Source organism: Labrus mixtus, chromosome 7 (genome assembly GCF_963584025.1).
Source record: "Labrus mixtus chromosome 7, fLabMix1.1, whole genome shotgun sequence".
In the NCBI taxonomy this organism is placed as follows: Eukaryota; Metazoa; Chordata; class Actinopteri; order Labriformes; family Labridae; genus Labrus; species Labrus mixtus.
In genome coordinates this window covers 7,803,042-7,823,445 of record NC_083618.1, presented here as the reverse complement: position 1 = coordinate 7,823,445, position 20,404 = coordinate 7,803,042, and the positions used below count along the sequence as shown (strand labels likewise).

Below are 20,404 nucleotides of genomic sequence, written 5' to 3'. Positions count from 1 at the left end.
TAATGATAATGGTTTTCAGTTACATTGTTCTTCTTTCTATCAAATATTATGTAATACATTTAAATAAGGATAAGTGTAACCTAATAAACCTCGTAAGACTTTTACACCGATATGTAGCCTAAAAGTCAGAAATAAGTCATTTGGGGCTTTTTTTGTGGGCAAATTCTCTGAGTTCATTAAATCCGAAATATAGACGGCTCACGTTATTCAGAAAAGCATCACAACTTACCTTGACTCCAAAATCCGCCTCTAAACCGTAGGATCCAATTGCTGTTACAGTGCCGCGTGTCCTTGGAGAACCCCCTTCCTCCGATATACTAAACGGTTCTATGAAGTTAAGGGGAATACAAGTACTTGTTCATGAAATTCTTGCGCTCCTGCAGCTTGTAGTACTGTACCATCTGTTGTGCCTGTGCGTGTCGAGCTCCGAGCGCTGAGGAGGAGAGGAGGAGAGGAGGAGAAGGAGGGAGTTTGGTGTTCAGAGCGCACAGCGGATAGGAGGGCGCACACGGGAGGAGAGGGGTCAGAGGCAATCTGAGCGACCTCAAACCCTTTCCTACCTAACATATACTGTATGTAAGATTCAGCATGCGACGTGCAGACTGTAAGCGCTCACCTTCCTGCGCTTTACTTTCACTTTACCCACCATTTTAAAATGTGCAGAAACATGACTTTACCGTCTTTTAGACTAAGTGAATGAAATGTTCCTCCGCGAAAGTAAAAATAAACACACATCCATAACATGAACGTTTGGACATAGAGATAAAAGTTCGCCTGTAGCACCAGTTCATATCAAGATGCCAATAGACTCACTCCACTGCAGCCTCAGACATAATTGTGGTTTGGCACTGGTAGTAAAACAAGAAAAAAACAGAAACACATAAGACCTGGAATGAATTGAGCGTACAACAAGTTTGTTTTGAAAGGAATATACATTTAAGCCTGGATGCAAAATAGAGGGGGAATGAGACAGAATGAATTATTCCTTATTATTTTGACAAATATGCTACAAGATAACTGGTGATAACAAATTGGCAGGAACAGACCGCTGGAAGGACTGGCCATGGAAGTCTTGCAGGCAAAATGTTGGATTTTTAAATAAAACATATTGTAGATTTTTATCACAGTTATGACTGAAGCCATTATGTACTTTGATATAAGTCAACATTACTGTTAAGTTGAAATGATTGCCCTGCTGGTTTATTTCCTAGAATGAAAATGCGTGCTTGTGGCACAGATAGCCTATAGTCCTCGCTGCAGTGGCCATGGGTTCGAATACTACCTCTGTCCTTCGCTGCATGCCTCCCCCCACTCTCTCCTCCCAACAGTTCCTGTCTCCAAAAAAAGAGAAGGAAATGTGTTCTCATCAATAGCAATTTATTTTGTTGCACTTGAGTCAATCAGACTGCGTGCTAACTAATCTTTTATTATGAGTGTCAGATATACAGAATTCAATGGTCGTGTTATTTGACGGGTCTGTTGGATCACTCTGGCCTGCAGGTGTCATGTTTCTCACCAACATCTTGTGATATCAGGATAGTTTTGGTTTTATCTGTTCTGCTGAATTTCTGCTTCATCCCAAAACAGTTAATTTGGTCCATGTGACCTTGGAATGGTTTAATAAAAATAAAATGCTTATCTCTTTCCAGAAAAGAAGACACATAGACTTCTTGTAATTCTTGCAACAACTTTTGAATGATGATTGGTAAAAAATAAAATTGTCTGGGGAATAAACAGGTGGATAGCTCAAAATCTAGGCAAATTAAACCAAAAACCACATGGCAAATCATGATAATGAAACATGTGTTTTTCTCTGTAATTTAAGTGACTAACCATTAAAACTGCCAAATCAAGCATCTGCAGCTGGCCTCTGAATGTGGTGGGAGATGAAAATATGCTCCAATGTTCATTTATCCAAACCCTCAAGGGTCCACATGTCCACATATATTACAAATGAAGCATGAGAGGAAGCATATATGCCTACATACAACTAGGAAATAAAAACACTCAATACGCAGAGTGCAGATGGTTCTCCCTCTCTTTCACAGATACTGTAAGATGCCCTACATTATGTTTACAATGATGAAAACACAGGTCAAAAGATTCCAGCACCTTCTAGACAAACTTCAATCTTCTGGTAATGTTTTCTATAAACATTTCCTTTTGCAACCGAAGTTTCTAATTCTTCATCTTTAATTTGTGTACCTGCCAAGCATGAAATAGCGTGAAACTGAAAGCTGTCTCTGTTCTGTCACCTCCTGCAAACAGAACTGGATCCCTCCTCCAGGCGCTGCTGCCTCCACACCCACATGTGCAGAAATCTGCTGAGGCAGATGAAGATAGAGCCTCCTACCCAGGATTGTTTTGTTTTTTTTGCGGAACACAGACAGAACGTTGACCCTAGTGTCACTGAGTGCCATCTGCAACCACTGAGAGAAGCCAGGCTGCCATACTGGCCATTTACAGTCACTGCCAAACAGGATCTTGCTTCTTCAGCTGTCCCCATGTGCTCGCCAGGCCTGGTCACTCTGATGCTGGAGCGGTAAATGAGCATCGCAGCACAGCCGGGTCACTCAGTGTATTAGCCAATGTTCAGGAATCTGATTATCATACTCATCCTTCGACAGACAATGTTATGCAATAAAGATTGTTTTTTTTCATCTAAGGTCTGGTCTCCTTTTTCCTCGAGCCATTGTGTTATTAAGGATGCCGTAACAGGGGTGTTGTTTGACTTATCCTTATTTGTTTCTTGTTAAAAGTTAAAAGAGAAGGTTAGCTTTGTTGCCCATAAAGATTGGAAACATAGAAATAGCTAGCTTGGATTCTAAAATGTGCTGTATTTCTCATTAGATTGAACAAGTTGAATAGTGAAATTTGAGGATAGTGGTTAGTAACTAGGCCTCCTCTGTGTCCACACTTTCCAGTATGATGCTAAGCTAAGTGGCTATTTGCTGTGGCAACATTTTTATTATACTGGCATATGAGTGGTGTCATTTAGTTTTTGTCTGATCCTCAGCATGATAGTGAATACATTTTTGTTTTGTTGTCATCTTCAGGGTTCAGTCTTTTTTGTTGCTAATGTGTTCTCTTGTTGAAGAAGGTCTTTCTTTAGTCACTTTGGTATGATTGCAAATCACAACACTCCTTACTCATTCTGGAAACAAAGCAAGAATATTTAGCCTATATGATGACAGAATCTACTTTTTAGTTATAATGTCAAGCATAAATATACAGCAGACTGGCAGACAAGATTAGTGATACTTCAGAGGGAACAGTTCAAAAGTGTGCACAGAGCTATGTCTGATGTGTTCAGCACAGGCAGTCACTTTGTCTCTTGTCACGACAATATCAGAGATGTAATGAAGCAAGCAGTAGTTATTGCAGAATGTAGACTCAGCTGTCATTTCTCAACACTGGGAAAGAAGTGACAGCTGGGGACATGTCAGCAAAATGTCACGTTCTTAAGGGCAGAGCCGTAGTTCTTCAATGTGCAGCAGTTCAAAATCCGACACATAGGCCTACCTGTAGGTTCTGCGATTTCACTAGTGCACTCCAAGGAGAAAATCTTCACATGGTCCCAAAGTACAGGAGACAGTTCTTAACAGTTTATTGATGAAAAGCTTCAAGAGTGTTAACATAGCCTACTAACTGATTAATGTAGATGTAATGCTTTCTGCAAATTAACATATTTTACATTTCCTTTTTTCGTTTTTGTTTTTTCTGTGCGCTTCCAAATATCTTATTAATGCCTTTCTTATTGCATACTCAGTACTTTAGCGCACAGACAGACTGCTTTTTCTCTGCAAACACTGATACCACGACAACTATGGCCTTGTAGCATCACAGCACTCAAGCTGGAGTTGCTATAGCAACGGGTGATCAGTGGGGTTATTCCTCTGTGTTTGTGAACATATTGAGGAGATGATGGGGAAAAGAGGATTTTATGATCAGTCACCAGCTAGATGGCAATTTGTATTCACCAACAGTGGTAGAATGTATCTCCAGTAAGTAGGTCTACATCTACTCAAGTGTATGTACTGTATGTAAGTAGGCTACAGTTTGTAAGTAGCCTACTGGAGTAGTTTAATGTATTGCTTCTTTGTTTTGCCAACCCACCTCATATAAAAGGTAGATAGGGTCCTTATTACTCCCCTCCATTTGTTTGATACTTAATTTCTTTACAGTTTTACGTTACAAACATGAAAATAATTTAACCACACGCTGCCCTTAATAATGTAAATAGAATAGTTCCATCTTTACCTTCTGAAACTAACAGCAAAATTACAATTTCAGTCATCACTGGTGAATCCAGTGATCAAAAATGTATTGCTGTATTTGTTTTGTTTTTTTAATTTATGAATGAGAAATATCATTTTAAGATTTGCCACTCTGCAAAGTTATACTTTTTCTTGGCTGACTTTATGTTTCTTTTTTGGCAAACATTTTATTTCTCAAGGTGAATTTTCAATGCATACTTGCGTATTTTTATATTTCAATAATGCTAATTTTACTCAAATAAATTATCGAAATATGTCAACAATTAAATAATACTATGCACTGCTTACCACTCTCCTATTGTTCCTCTTTTCAGAATGTGCCGCAATATAAACTACAATGCATCACTTTGATATGTTCCACCTCTTGTGTTGACCACCCAGGAAAGGATAGCTGGCTCCTCTGGCTAAAACCTGCATGAGAGCATCTCCAGAATAAAGCTTTCCAAGAGAAGCCCTTCTGAGAAGTAAAATCATGAAGGGCACAGCGTGATTTCTTATCACCCCTACAGAGAGCTGACACTATACTGCCAAATTTAAAAGGTCAGGGCTGGAGGCATCCGCAGCATATAAGGAATATGTTAGGATATGTAGTACTTTTATGCATGTGGTGCAGATGGTTTACCTTGTAATCATGGATGCAGGGCCACATTTTATGGTGTTTTTAAAATGTATAAAACATGTTGGTTTCTTTATATAACATATATAACAAAAAATATTTAAAGCACACACACACACGCACACACACACTTTTTTTCTCTTCCTATTCTTGCTGCTGAGCTCTGTGTTCTCTCTTCTCTGTGGTGCGTGACATTGCTTGAACAGAGAGACCAGTTGAAAAAGATGTGACATATTTCAGACACATTTTTATTAAAGAAGCACCAGATGGCTGTGACAGGAGCTAAACACAAGTCAGCTGGAAGTAGTTTGCAAAGTTTTTAAGACACACAACCACAAACATGCAGACAGAAACAGGCTTTATATATCGTCTATTTGTAGGCTTATTGTTCTCATAATTACCTCCCTGTGTTCTGTACGAGCATTATTTACATGAAAGCATTGGAACAGCAGTTGATCTTTGACCTTTCTTTGACTTTAGTCTCTCCTACATTACATATTCCCGCTCGCTTTAAAACTCAATGTTTTATCCGCTTTAACATAACACATAAACATTCACTGCAGGTACAAGATGTAAAGAGGAACACATCAAAGTCAAGGTTGAGAGATTTATGCAACCAGCCTGCCTAGTCGCAGCAGTCACAGCCTATCAAGATGTTGTTCCCATTCTCCAGGTTGCCATGGTTGCATCTTTAAAGTTGTGTCATCCAATCTGTGAACGCAGTCATTGATACTGACATATCATCTTTTACTGTTAAGTTAACATTTTGCACAACATTTCTTTTCACACGTGAGCTAGCCACGAGACTTTGTGAAACCTGATCCAAAGATAATGAGAAGAAGATATCGGCACTGCCTCACATGTTTCTGTTAGCAAGGTTAGTCTGCGATTGTTTACTGTGGAATGTCTATGATTCTCTATACATTTGAAAACATTTGTATCTGATGGTTAAAACAAACTTAACCCTTCCACTTTGCCCTCAGACCTAAAAAATGATACACCTAATACTGTAAAATATGCTATGTCCTGCAGATCCTGTTCTCTATCAATCTAACAAGCTCAATTGAACATCTTGTACCTTCAAATGTTTATATGCGTGTGTCCTTTACTCTGACTCCTCCTGATCTGTTGTGACACCTTCTGGGAGCACATCAGCGGTAGCACCTTAATACGTCTGTTGCTATTAGAATTCACAAAGATATTGCCTTCACCTTTAAAGCCTCTGTCATCGTGCAAACCTCATGTCCAAACTGCTCAAAGCAGTGACAGTGTTTCTTACAGCACTCTATAACGTATTGAATGGGTGACTCCCAGATCGCGTTTATGACATTGTCAAATAATGTTGTCATAGAAACCATCTCTCTGTGAACCCCTTCTGTTGGCAAGGTGGCCGTGATTCTAAAACAATTCACTGCGGGGCAATTCAGACTAACTACATTCTTACCATGTAATGAGCAAAACTGTTGTACCATTTTCTTTCTGCACACGTCTTTAGGTTAATAGCTGATGAAGCTTTTATGATGATTAAAACTGGAACAATCTCAACAATGTACATAACAAAATATTTTAAAGGCCAGGACAAATTTGCACCCGCCCTCCAATTTAAATATCGACCATGTTGGCATAGTTTTGATTAATAAATCCAACTCTTTCATGCTCCATTGGTTCTCTTTATTGGAGTTTCATATGTTGATCTAAAATGAACATTTCTGATGGTTGGGTCAAGGAAAGTAACTTCATCCAACCCAAAGAATTGACTTCTGAAGAAAATTTGCCTTTGTCCCCAGATCAAAAAACAGCACTAGAGTTCATCACGTAGACCGTTAAAATAGTGGACGAAGCCTGAGTGACTTCACCCATTGGTTACCGCAGGGGGCCCGTCAATGGAGGTAGCAATGCTGCAAACGCTGTCTCAACCTAAACTTTCAGTCAACCTAACGTCAGGCTAAGAGCTGAAACTAACTGTTAAATCGCGCCTACCCATCAATCAGGTCAGCCACACGCCTAACTATGTATAACTCGTACCCTTCATAACATCATAACTGATGGTAGACATGTTCATTTCTGCAGTAAAAACAGGATATTTTGAATGGGTTTCTATGTGACTTCTGGCTTTCTTGGAGCCAGCCTCAAGAGGACACTCAAGGAACTGCAGTATTTTGCATTTTCACAATGGCTTAACTCTAACCCAGCACCGGAGGTTGCCGCTTGGTTCAACAAAGTTTTACTCAAGAATCTTATGTGTATATCATGATTATGTTCATACAAATATGTTTATTGATAACAGTGAGTGTCCCGACTCTAATTTTGTAACGGACAAGAACCATTGCCCTCGGTGAAGCATGAGCGAAGAGAGACAATAATGTCTTCTCCCTCCTACATTCCCAGGTGCAAGCTGCTGTGAGGTTTGGGAAATGCAAATTGAACAACAGCAGCCAAAGAGCACAGTAGCTGAACAGTAACCGTTTTACTGTGTGACTGCAAAATGTTGATGACTAATTAGAACATCATGATCAAAAAGGCACGTTGGACTTATGTTGCACTGAGAGAAGACTGCCATGTAAGTGTGGTGGTGGGCTCAAGTTGGCTGCCTTAACTATCCTCAGGCTCATTTAATGAAAACAAAATCTGTTATCCCTCAAATTTTACATTTCAAAGGGAATGCTACATACACTACCCTTATCCACTCTGAGGGCCAACTAACAGAATTCAGTTAGGTCATTTCCAGACAAACTTTAGCCCTGCCTGAAAACATGGACCTCTCATCAATTTAAATAAGGTTTGTCCTGCTCAAGGCTAGCTTTAATTCTCAAGGCATCAAATATACTTTGCCAGTGCCCTCTGTTACTTATACAGACGCACAAGTTAGCCTTCATAGTCAGCATGAGACGTGCAGGGCTTATAGATGTCTGGCTTATAGCAGGACATTTTTACATTCTCAGATATACGACATATTGATAATGCAGACAAGCTGGCAAAGTCCACCATGGGTGGCAAAGGAGGATAGATGCACCAAAAATCATGTGACCTTCACCAAGGAGACTCAGGTTCTTGTCTGCTGTGAAAGCAAAAGTTTATATAATTTGACTGTGTTAACATACACCAAGATTTTTCCTTATCATTCCCTATCAAATCAGATCATTTTGATGGTGGACTGTAAAAACATGTTAGATAGGGGAAAAAACAGACGTTACCACCTGTGTCTGCATGACATGTATCTGAGCAGTTTTGTGCATCTCTGAGAGGCAACAGCACAATCTATTTGACAACCTGAGATGAGAACAAATGTGGTAGATGATCGGTTTAAAAGACAAACAAACCTGGAAAAATCCAACAAAAAAGTTATATCTGAATGACATCCGCCATGAACCTACACAGTTACAGTGTTTAGTTTATCTCGTGATGGTTGTGACAAAGGGTACATTGTTTATAACACACTGTGCAATTTTCAGATTCTCAGGAGCATTTAAACAAATGATCTGTCTCAAACTGGACTTCTTTGACCATTTGTCCATCAGTTACCTGAACCAACACAGCCCTACAAACCCCAGGCTAATTTTGGTCTGAATGCCTTTTTATGCATTAAGAAGGACATTGATCCTTCTCAGGCTTCCCAACCACCAACACTGCCAAGAGTGCTCTTTGGAACACAAAGCAATCCTAGCAATGCTGTTGCCAAGAATCAAACTTGGTTGAGTTGTTTTTTTGCTCCTCTTCCACCTGGATGCCCTTTGTGTCTTGCTGTAAAAATATTTCTACTATTGGCTTGCTAACAGTTACATATGTTCCTGGCTATGTGTGGTACTTTAACAGTATGGCAGTGAGAAGCAGCTATTACCACATGGCTGACCTGTTCTTTGCTAGAAGCCCTGCAGATGGTCGCCTCTTAGCAATGAGCATCACTTCCTTCTCACAAGCTTACCATTTCAGAGGAACTTCCCATTTCCAGTTCAGGACCACACATCTAATAATCTGTGTTTGATAATAAGGATGTGGGGACAGATCTATTTCTCTACAGTAGGTGGAAACTCATAAAATGTGATGATATTAAGCTCACTCTTAGAAAAACATCAGTTTTACTGCAACAAAGGGGAACTTTTTCGTCTATCCTGTGACATTATGCTGTATAGAAACTCAGCAGAGACAAGACCTAGATTACTATGTGCTACGACTTGAAGAAATGTTTGGCCTTTTTTGGTAATCAGGGGTAATCAAACACAGGTGAGACTAATGACACAGGTGAAGACAATGAGGGCAATCACACTGGAGGGAAACACACAGAGGCAGGATGAAACACAAGAAACACTGAGGACAACTATGAAATAAATCAGGAAACACTGAAGACAGAGAACTGGAGAATGTAACAAAACACACTAGAACATAAAGAAACACCAGCATATGAACTTACAAAATAACACATGAAACACTAAAGACTAAACTAGAAAACACACAAGGGAAACACCAGGGAAGAATGAGAACTAAAACAAGACAAATACATCTAAACTCTGAAAAACTAAACTAAACAGACCAACTCATGACAAAATCAGTTGATGCATTTTAAATGTTTCTGGCTCAAGCCTGCGCCCCTCATGACCTTACTCTGGCCATTGTGTTGATAAATGGTAAATGGACCTGAGCTTGTATAGTGCTTTTCTAGTCTACTGACTACTTAAAGCGCTTGTACACGGCAGGTCATAGACCCATTCACACCCATTCACACTGATGGCAGGGGTTGCTATTTAAAGTGACCATCAGAAGTACTGTAACTAATCCTATTGATACTCATTCATACGTCGTCGCAGAAGCAGCAGGAGCAACTTGGGGTTAAGTGATTAAGTGTCTTGGACTAGGACACATCGGACGTGTAGCTGCAAGAACTGGGGATCAAACTCCCAACCTTCAGGATGAGAGACAACCGACTGCAACTGAGCCACAGCCTCCCTGATAAGTGATGCTTGAAAATGATTCAGCCTGCCTCCATATAGGGTGGAGGAGTAGTCTTTAAGGCTTAATGTGGTCAGTAAATAAAATGCAATAGATTGTAATAGGTAACAAAAGCAAGTAATATTTGGTGTTAATGTGAACGCCTTTGCTTTTGGCACAAAATTACTGTTTCATCCTACTTCCTTGCAAACTACAGGATTACAATAATGCTGGCATGTTTCTGATCTCATGGTATGAGCTCAGTCTGGCAGATGGACCCAAATTGCCTGGCAAGAAACACTGCTGATGACTTTTAAAGTAGCTCAACAGAATGGAAGGGAACAGTTTAGAATGCAGACATTAGTCTTTCAGCTTCCTTTCCTTCTGTGATGGGTAATGGGACAGCAGCTATAGTGTAACAATGGACAAGAATGTTAATAGCTCATCAGTATGAACCATAGAACTATCAACATCTGAACCATTTTGTTCGATAGCAGAACATAAATCCTACCAAAAATACCTTCAACAAAAAAATGTCTGTAAAATTGCTTGCTGTTAGTTCCAGATGATAAAGGTTAATGCTCTGAGACTTAGCCTGTGATCTGTCAACCTCTGATGGTCTCATCCCCCCTCTCTGACACACTCACGCACACACACAGTCATGCCCTCTCCTCTCCTTACACACAAAAACACATGCAGGAAGAGATCCCAACAACAGAAGTGAAACATCTTCCTATACAGTTTGCATGAGCCTACATGATAAGGTTCTTTGTAGAACTTTTTGTCTTACTTTTTTTTTTGTTCTGTGGCTGCTATTTTTACTAAACACTTGTATCATGTTGTCAACTCCTACCACATCACTGATGGAGTCTGAAAAACTTCAGCAGGGAGCCTGAGATCTGTTTACAATTGAATGCCAGACAATAAGACTGTTTCAAGGTCTTTTTCTACACAAAATGAGGAAGAATTGTATCTCCTTTTGGCTTGATGCTTAAAGGGGCTATATGTAACTAAAATTGTTTTTTTTATCGCCCATTAATAAGCGAACGGTTACTGATGTGAAAAAGTAGATGTTCACTGTCTATCTGTGTTGCCTGTATAAAATCTTTCCCCGGGTCGTATTTTCCGCGAAAGCTCCAGTAAGTGACATTTTATGCGCATTATCAACGTCCTCCTCACTCCGCTCCGCTTACAGCCAGAGGCCGCCTTCTATCCACACTTCTATCCGCCCTATGAGCTCTTAAAGGCGGACAAACTCATCACACACTCCTGCTCTTAGCCAGAGCCTGCCGAGACTGTCGTTTGTAGGATGGAGAATGAATACAGACGCATAGACTCCTTCACAGACTTTCACATGTGTATGACCACTTACCTCCTCTGTAAACATTATGCCGGTAAATATCTAGTGTTTGGCGGCCAATGATGATGCTCGTTTGTGTACGTACGAGCACGTATAACGAGCACGCGAGGTAGAGCGAGCAACAGGTTACTGGTGCAGTTCGCCTAACAGCCATGCGGTGTCACTACAAACGCAATATTTTTGAAAGTTACATATAGCCCCTTTAAGTTGTGCTTTTCTGAAGATTCTTTGTTTGTATCGTCACTTTAACTGTGCAGGAAAACACTTGGACAATGGCTCTGGGTCTTCTTCAGGTGATGTTTTTTTTAAAAGACTAGGGCAAGATTAAGAGATTAAGATTCAAGATTTACTTTTATTGATCCCCGCAAGGGGAAATTTCTGTTTTTACACTCTGTAAGTCATGCAACACACACATAGGCTGAAATATACACACATGATGACGGAGCTGCCCACAGCGGGCGCTCCTGAGCTGGTGGTGGGGAGGAGGTTTGGTGCCTTGCTCAAGGGCACCTCGGCAGTGCTCAGGAAGTGACCAACTTCCATATTTTGGTCCGCACCGAGACTTGAACCGGCAACCCTCCGGTTCCTAACCCAAGTCTCAGCTGCCGCCCAACAGCCGTATAGAGATGTGCTCACCAAAATGCGAACAAGCTCTTAGGTAGCAGTTGTGGTTAAAGGTGTACACCACCCAGGATGATAAATATCAATAAGAGCATAATTCAAATCACAAGACATGTAAAAATAAGAAATGTTTTTAAACAATCATTTGAGAAATTCTCACACAAGTAGTCGTTAGATGTCAGTGAAGTTTTGAAAAGTTACATACATAATGGTCCACACCATAAACATACAAACAGAGATGTATGGATTCAGCTAGGTTTCCACATAATAATACATATAATACAAATAAACAGTACAAACAAAATTTTTCCCAATTGTGATGTGCATAAAAATGTTTTACAATCTCTCGAATACAGAGAATAATTATTGATGTTACTAGCGTAGCTTTCTAATCCATAGAGTTTAATGTTTCTGCTGCAGGTACAGAAGAAAACCTGTGCAGCCCTATCACCACAGTGACCATGCTTTTCATTCATACAATCTAGACTAAGCCCCCAAAGCGTTTGACAAAAATGAGCTTACTGTGTTATTTCAGTAGAGCCAGAAATAGCTCTCAGAATCTTGGCACGAACTGATATACAGTACCTGCCATAAATAAACAGACATGAAGACATTTGAACAGCTCTTGCACTTGGCTGTAAGCCTGTATTGAAAAATCCTGTGAGCTCCGGCACTCACATGTTCAATCCAAAACTATTCACGTGCTGGCAGGTAATCTGCTGTAAGAGAGAGAAATGTTTAGGAATACTTTTTATTCCAGCATACTAATACATACAGTATCTAATATTAAGATTCTACTACATATTCATCACTGATCCTGATTTAAAATGCCTTTACTGTCAAAGACATACGGACACTGTGATTTGTTAATTGTTCAGAAACATTCTTAATATTGGCATGTCAAATACATTTTAGGGATTTGAAATATAACCAGAAGACATCATTTATAATTTTTACACATTTAACACCCCGTTGCAATAAACCACTGTCTATACGGGTATTTATTATGAACTGAAATAGCTTGAAAAATTATTTTAATGTTTTAAATTTCTCTTTAACTACATGACTTGTTTGAAAACACTACCTTGTATTTAAAAACAAAGGAAAATCAGTTCACTATCTGCAGAATCTCAGTGGTTTGATTTTAATTCTAACAATTGCTATGATCTCGGATGCTAAAAAAAAATCCTGCTCAGGGGGAAGTGGATTTGTCAATGGACTGAAATGAGGCCTCTGAGTGCTGTAATGGGCTGTGATGGGGGAAGATTCATCCTTCACGTGGATAGATGTGAATAGCAATAACAATGACACAGAATCATACAAATTCATACTGCCTGTCCTCCCAGGAATAACAATAAAATAATCTGTATATGCTGCCAGAGAGCGAGAGAGACAGATAGAGGGGGGCATGGGGTGGGGGTAAGAGAAAGAGAGAGAGAGAGAGGGAGAGAGGTAGGAGAAAGGAAAGAAGAAAATGTAGCTACTGATGAGTATGAACACATAACATGTGAGACCTGAGAGACAGTGTGTGTGTGTGTGTGTGTGTGTGTGTGTGTGTGTGTGTGTGTGTGTGTGTGTGTGTGAGAGAGAGAGAGAGAGAGAGAGAGAGAGAGAGAGGAGAGAGAGCTGGTGGCAGTAGGTGGGTGGGGGATGGGGGATGGGTGTGCAGAGGATGTGAGTATAAATGTCACTTTATAATGCAGCGCCTTCCCTCTAACACATGACCACCACTTCACCCATTTTACATCTGATTAATATGTTGTTCCTTAGAATTAACTTGCCGTTAAATTAGAGAAAAGCAGTTGTGATTTGTTAGGTCATCCTCCATTTTATAAGAAAGATAATTGTTTCTAGTATTTAAAGAATTTACTGTGAAGGCGCTTTTTTCGAAGCAAAATATTACTCTGTGGATTTGTACATCCCATGCACAGCAAGTGTGTGTAAGAAGCTATTAGGAAGTGATTCTCCCTGAGTGTGTTGGAGATGAGATGAGATGAGGGGAGTTTATTGGTAAGACAGAAACAGGGAGCAGAGGAGTTGACCTCAGAAGAGGACACTTTTCTCTGCTCTTAATTATCAGCAATCCCTGTGAGAGGGAGGGTGTTCATTTGTGCTGTGAGCACTGTGCTCTCGTTTTCCTGCTCTGTAACCCCCACCCCCCACCCCTCACATTTATTGCATTGCCGAGCAGGAGCCTCAGCCCTTTGTCACTTTCTCATTTAATGATGCTTCTGTGGAATAGTGGAACGCTTCACCCGCACAAACTTTCAGGATAACTCACGGGTATTTCAACAGAGTGTGGGGTTATGATTCATTGTCTGGCATCTAGTGGAGAATATTGACTGGACTCAAACGTTATCCTCACTGCCTTCCTGATGTTACAGCAGCAGGAGACAATGTAGCTGTAAACCATCTCAGTGAGGAGAGTACAGTGCATGCATGTTGAGGGATAAGTGGTTTTATTCATAGTGAGAAGTGATCCAGAATTATTCTAAAATGTAGTCTTGGATTATTATCACTTGCTGTATTAGCCCACTTCTCATCTTCAGCATCCCATGGTGCCTAATGAGTCTCATTAAAACAGTTCCAGTTACAGATGGAAAAACACATAACTACAGTATGTGTGCATGGATCGTTCAGGATGGATTTCAGCTTGTACTGGATTTCCCTAGACGCACTGACCCTGTCACAGAAAACATATTTCATAGTTAAACTAGTTCGATATGGCCCTAAGTGGAATCAGTGTGCGAGCAAATTGTGCTGAAGATAATGTATCAAATAACAAGTTAAAACCATTTCAGAAACATATCCCTTGAGGGGAGATTCAGATTGCTTGACTACTGAATCCCTGCTTCACACACACACACACACACACACACACACACACACACACACACACACACACACACACACACACACACGCGCGCACAGCTTTTGAGAGTAAGAGAAGAAAGAGGCAGCAATCCCTTATTGTGTTCCTGAAGATATCAGATAAATTGAATTTTTGTGAGAAGGAGCATCCTTCATTTTGCCACCACATGTCTGACAATGGCTGCTTGCAATGGATTATTCTTTATCTATAAATACATATCTTCAGCAGCAAGCTGGCCGAAGTGAAGTGCTGTTCTTTCATCAGAAAAACTGTAATAGGCTTGCTAATCCCTCGCACATCAAGCTTGGGTATAGGTATGAAGAAGGGAGATTACATGTTTAGGGTCTCCTAGGTTCGGAGAACAAACACACACACACACACACACACACACACACACACACACACACACACACACACACACACACACACACATAAATATAATATGATTATTGTAACATTTCAGCACATTGAGTAAAGAATGGTGTGAGCTGTATTTAAAACATATTAGTAATAATAACTGAACCTGGTACAAAGTTATTAACAGACAATTTTCAAGTTTCACCAAAAGTTAAAAGTAACTGACAGAGAATATAAATATAGATATTTTAGCAAAACTGGAATCAGACAAGACAATAGGCACAACAAATGAAAACACCCACACAGCAGATACATAAGCTTGTCTGGTGGATATGCTCCACACAAATAAGGCCCATTCTCAATACACATCTGTTGTAATCTACCACTGTAAGAAGACAGCTGCCTGGTGCATTCTCATCAAGTCAGCAGTTAGGCATGTTTACCTGTCAGCAGACCGCACAGTAAATCTCAAAACTCCCTCCAGCCAAATGTCTCAGTGAAAAAAATGTAGCTCCAGCATACCCCAATGCTTCAGGGTGCATCAGGTACAGGCAAGAGTACTGAGAACTTGTGAACTCACAAGGAAAGCTTGTAATAAATCATTATTGCAAGAGTAATAATAACTTAATGGCTTTGTATTTACAGCGTTATGGTGTATCAGTCTAAATAAGAAGGTTACATAAAATATTTTCACAGTTTTATAGCAAAATAAAAGCAGGGTTGGTCATTTTCTAAAACTAAACTAAAAATGTTGAAAGTAGCATTCCCCGTCTCTCAGCCAGAAGGTCAAGGGTTCGATCCCCAGCAACATGTCCGATGTGTCCTTGGGCAAGACACTTAACCTTGAATCGGCGGCGTATGAATGTGTATGAATGGGATTAGTTACTTCTGATGGTGACACTATCATTGCCACTGCCATCAGTGTGTGAATAGGTATGAATGGCTACCTTAGCGCTTTGAGTAGTCAGAAGACTAGAAAAGCACGATATAAGCTCAAGTCCATTTACCATTTACCCCCTCCCTCCTGTGCTCCCACAAAAGCCACGTCCCTCACTTACATGCTTGAGCACCATTGCTCCAAAAGCAGACCTCAGCTCATCGCTTGCATTGTGTAGAAACTACGTTGTCTCATGTCTCATTCAGCGGTAAGTAGACAAACTTTATCATAATACGTGTAAAAAACAACTTGACTATTTTACTACTCACAACGTTCACAGTAAAACCTCTGTCATCGTTGACACGCTTTGAGTGTGGGCTATAGCGGCTAGTGCACACAAGGGGTTGAGAACGAGCAGGGAGAAATGATTGGTTTATCAGATTGGTGGCAGACATTGGTCGAATGTTTTAGATGCTTACAACTGCTGGCGGTTGTGGCTCAGTTGGTAGAGTCGGCGCCTCTCTTCTTGCTACCAGCCATCTACCTATACCAGATACATAGATTGTGTCCATTCGATCTGCAGAGTCCCTCTGCACCTTTAAGAAAAAGCTAAAGACCCAGCTCTTTCATGAATACCTACTAACTAAATGATGATGGTCTCCATATTATCGATGATGATGATGGTAATGACGATGGTTTTTGTTTGATAGCGACGACTTATAAGATGGTTTCTATACTGATTAGAGCTCTCAAGAACTGCCGTCAATGTTGTGCTTTGCCTCTGTGCAATGCCTGTCAGCACCTGGGCGGCTGCGGCTCAGTTGGTAAAGTTGTCACCTCTCAACCAGAAGGTCAAGGGTTCAATCCCAAGCTGGGCAACATGTCCAATGTGTCCTTGGGCAACACACTTAACCCTGAATTGCTCCCACTGCTTCAGTGGTGGTGTATGAATGGGATTAGATACTTCTGATGATACTACATAGCGATCACTACCATCAGCATGTGAAAGGGTGTGAATGGGTGGGTGTGACCTGCAGTGTAAAAGTGCTTTGAGTAGTCAGAAGACTAGAAAAGCTCAAGTCCATTTATCATTTACCTGTGTGTCCAAACGGACTCAAAGCTGATCATTTGCTCTTACTGACATTGTTCCCTTTTTTTTTTTTAAATTCTAGATCCTTGCTTGTGTTGTACTTACTCTCTGATGTACGTCGCTTTGGATAAAAGCATCTGCTAAGTGAATTGTAGAATTGTAGAAAAGACTGATTCTGCAGGAAAACTCATTTTAAGAAAGGTACACTGACATATGCAAAGGACGGCAGTATCTCAGTCTGTAGGTTGTCAGTTCAAATCCTGTTGCGGACCACAATATGGAAGTTAGTCTTGTAGCTGGAGAGGTGCCAGGGCACTTCCCGGGCACTGCAGGGTTTCCCTTGAGCAAGGCACCAAACCCCCTACAGCTCTGGTGCACTCCCTGCGTAGCAATGTTAACTATCTTCTGCAATGGACCAGTAAAGGCGGGCATGTAAGCATCTCCTCTTAAATATCAAATAGCATTTATAAAATCCACCTGTGGGACTACAAATATTATACACCATACACCTATGGAAAACTCAAACTTGCAACCTCTTTGTGAGAATTTTAGAATCATTTTTCCATTTCTTTGCAGCATGACTGTCAAGTTTGTAATGGTTCAAGCTGCTCTTTAAAAAAAAAGCAGACTCCTCACATGTATAGCATGAAAAAATGTTGTCATTATTTTCCTCTACTCAGCTTTTAACAAAGCTGCTGCAAGCTGAAATGGAGTTGAAGTTGATGTATTATCAATCAATCAATCTTTATGAGTGCCAATTTATAACACGTTATCTCAAGACACCTTATCAAAGAGAAGGTTAAAGACCTTAGTCTTCGTTATATTATCAACATAGACCCAATATTAATCCAATATGAGCACAGCCAAGTTACAGTGGCAAGGTAAAACTTCCTTTAAGCGGCAGAAACCTGACCAGAACTGTGTAAGGCTTTGAAAGTGGGATATAGGGAGATGCAGAAAGGAGAAGGATTACAATGTCTTACTGAACTAACCCAGATGTGCATTTAAATACAGACAGTATATAAAAATGTAAGTGCTCCAACATTTATGAAAGCTAAAGATTATTGCATTGACTATGAAGTGATCTTAAGACATTTTCTCCTATGAATGGGGTCTTAGCTCTACTAAGAATTTGATACAAAATATTTGTAGCCCAAGGTCTTAATAACTCTCTGAAGGACGCAGCATAGATTTCTAAAATTCCAAGATATGAGAGCTGTTGCCATAGATGTACAACCTAAATGCAGTCTTTGTGCATAAGAAATGTTTTTGTAGAATTGTAGAATTGTTTCCATGGGAAACATTTAAAAAGAAAGACAGACTTTTTATACAAAAGATGGATGAAAAAATTGTCTTTGTTTTGTTAACGTTGCTGAGGAATACTGATGAGGTAGGTAGCCTCTGTCATTATTTCCTTTTTAGAAAGGCAAACCAATCAAGTGTAATGACTAGATTTCACAGCCCCTAAACATGCCATCATCGAGAAACGACCAATGAAATGTTCTTTATAGACAAGGAAACAATTCTAATGTCATCATGGAGGTTTTTCATGTTGTCAGACTCACATTCTAAAAGATACCTTTGACTTGCAATGATTTCTTGTTATAACGTAAATATTTCTTATTACCCTTTAATTATCTTTAAATGTTTTTTTGGACTGGGTGTTAAATCATGAAGTCAGTTTATTTTCTCCACATGTACTAATGCTGAATATAATGAAATTCATTTGTCAGCTGGTGCATTATTCCTTCATTCACTATTCCTAAGTGGCACTTGTAAAAAGATAAATCACTGAGTGCAGAGACTGAAGCCCAATGAAGAGGACAACCAGGACTTTGTCAAATGCCTCAGGTTGAGCAGTGTCAGTCACTAACTCCCTGCAGAGCCCCACTGGACCTCTCAATGATGCCCACTGGGAACACTTAGCAGTGCTTTTGGCTGTGTACACACTCGCACAAGCATCTCAACTATACAGACAAAATGTTGTCATAGTTTTATAAACATTTTATCAATACCTGTGAATTCGGAACCATAAATTCACTCTCTTATCAAGGCTTACAATTTCATCCCCGAGAGGAGGCATGAATCAAAGGCTTCCACTGCTTGTTTTTGGTCTGTTTGAGATTACCTCAGGATTTTCACATGAGCAAGCTCGATTGCACAGAACCATTCATAATGCAGGTTGTTTAGACCCAGCAAAGATATCGCACACGCTTCAGGGAAACATTATCCGTTATCCAGTATATCTCTTTCTATTGTTTTGCTCTTTTTTCATCTATTTCTGCCACAAGCTGTACATGCAACACAAATTCACTTGGCTTCCTGACTCTTCACTTTCTGGCAGGATCTATATTAAGCCTTATAACAAACACAGTTTTCAAAGACTCAGGACTTCTCCACTGATAATTCGACCCAGTTGGACTTGTTGTGTCTTTCTTTCGCTTCTTGCCCTCTGGCCACAAGCACTGTTTATCCCTCAGGCTCTGCAGCTGCTCAACGACTGGTATTTGTATTGGAGGAAAAACAGTGCTACTTTCTCCAAACATATTTTTGGTTCAAGCACCAGTCACATTCTGTATATTTATTTTGTTGAATCACCATTTGCAAATACAGATGATGATGGCAGACTGCAAACACATTAGTGTACCATTAAGGCACATGTGAACTGAAAATTATATATTATAATGAATATTTCAACATGCAATGCCATCGTAAAACCAGCAAATGAAACCCATTACAGATGCTGACTATGACATTTTAATGTTAGTGCATGTGTACAATTTCTATGTTTTTTTGGCTACATTAGAAAGCGTGGAAGATTTACAGCGTAGGATTTTGTGATACTGTGATCATCACAACATTTTAGGTTGTGACTAGGTGTCATTCGACACATATTCAACCTAGTCTTCAAAGCATGTTTTACATATGCAATCCAGAGGAAAGCAGATCAAATTAAAAAAAATGAAAGAGCATCTTGACTCCTTTATTTTTATCCAGCACTCTAAAATAAGAGCTTAAGCTAAGCATTTATAATGAGATAAACAAAATTTGCTCCAAACCTGAAGTAGGAAAAAAAGTACCCTGTCTTTTTAATACCTAAAAACTAAAGGACAGATTGTTTAAACTGTACCTGATCCTGGGCAGAAGATGAAGATCTGAGCATCTGTATGTTGCGCTGTTAAAGTAAAAAACTCCGGTTAACAAATAAAATCCTATTTGTTTGGTCAGTAAAAGTAAAATATGAAATAACAAATCATAATTCATGATGCAGGTGCAGGGTGAGTTAACCAGAGTAAAACAACAGTTATTACATCGGAATCATTGACCTAGCAATGAACAGAAATACCAAAAACACCACCCACTCTCCTTTAACCTTTGAGTATGGTGTATAATCTCTGCACAGCATGGTAT

At 39.8% G+C, this 20,404-nt stretch overlaps 1 protein-coding gene across 1 annotated transcript in view; it reads right to left on the bottom strand.

Annotated features, from left to right (window-relative positions):
- LOC132977722 (caM kinase-like vesicle-associated protein) overlaps positions 1 to 520 on the bottom strand; it is a 39,398-nt gene extending 38,878 nt beyond the window's left edge. Inside the window, exon 1 of the mRNA XM_061042527.1 lies at positions 230 to 520. The gene's annotated coding sequence lies outside the window, so the exon portion shown is untranslated. The remainder of the gene's footprint in view (positions 1 to 229) is intronic.
- Positions 521 to 20,404: the final 19,884 nt, after the last annotated feature.